Below are 1,453 nucleotides of genomic sequence, written 5' to 3' on the forward strand. Positions count from 1 at the left end.
AGAGGTGGTCTCCGAGTATCTTACGTCGTTACAGGTACGACAAAAGTGGTCAAAGCTCCGCCGCATAATATTCATGTTGGAGATGTAGTTCTCATCGTCGATGAAGCAGCACCTAGAAATTCATGGCTTATGGCAAAAATTGAGAAAGTTTATCCTGATCACAAAGGGTTTGTGCGCAGTGTTGAAGCCAAAACAAAGTCAGGTGTTTTGAACAGACCAATTTCAAAGTTGTGTTTACTGCTTGAAGGTGAATGTTGACAATGTCAGTTTTCAGTTCTACTGCTGAGCTAGTGTGACAATATCAGTTTTCAGTTCTACTGCTGAGCTAGTGTAGAGAAGTGTACATTTGATAATTTACTTAACCAGTGGATATTTTAGGTTTATTATGCAACCATAATGTGTGTATGAGTGTGTATGTGAGTGATTCACATTCTCAGAGCTATTTGATGCAGTTATAAAGTTATGTTCAGTTTTAATGTATCAGTTTATGTGAAACTGAATATGTTTCAGATCGTTTGACGCAGAGTATATTAGTATTGTAATTGTTACTTGTAACAATTAAGGGGCCGGAATGTTGCGGTCAAATGCTTGAGCTATATTTAGATTGAGATCATGTGATCTAGGGTAAGTCACATGACTGTAAACAGGGGAGATAACTTGGGAACAGAAGCATGCAAGGGACAGTTTCAGTGTGGAGTTCAGTGTTGCAATACGGTTTTTCAACCGGCAACAGCAGAAGTAACAGAAAACAGTGTACACAGATAAAACACAGAATAAAGTTTGCTGTGTTGGAACCGTGGGAGTTGTTAATATATATGTACAGACATTTGCAGCGGTGACATGACATGACAGAATTGGCAGTTGCTAATGCTCAGGTAGAAGCAATTGAGGAATTGGAGATTACAGACAGTGTGAGTAAAATGAATCGAAAAGAACAGTTGAACATGTTTAAGAGTGGTAAATCTATTCCTCCATCAGTACTATGTCCCAATAGCCAGACTTGTGTACCGATAGTGCCTCAGACACAATTGTTTGAAGATGTTCCACAGAATACTGAAAATGCCACCATGAAGATGGTCATTAAGAATCAGCGATTAGCTACATTACCAGAGCGTAAAGTTCCTGTGTTCAGAGGGAGATCCTTTGGATTTTAAGACATTCATCATGGCATTTGAACATTGCATAGAAAGTAAGACAGACAGTTTCAAAGATAGACTTTATTATCTGGAACAATATACAAGTGGAATGCCAGGGGAATTGGTGCGTAGCTGTATTCACATGGAGCCTGAGCAAGGCTACGAGAGCTAAACAGCTGCTTCAGACCAAGTTTGGAAATAAGTTTAAAGTAGCTACAGCATACACAGAGAAAGCTCTACAGTGGCCGCATATAAAAGCTGAAGACAGTGATGAACTGAACAGATATTCATTGTATCTGCTTGAGTGTTACAACAGT

The sequence above is a fragment of the Haliotis rubra genome, unplaced genomic scaffold (assembly GCF_003918875.1).
Source record: "Haliotis rubra isolate DU_JTF1 unplaced genomic scaffold, ASM391887v1 Scf602, whole genome shotgun sequence".
Lineage (NCBI taxonomy): Eukaryota > Metazoa > Mollusca > Gastropoda > Lepetellida > Haliotidae > Haliotis > Haliotis rubra.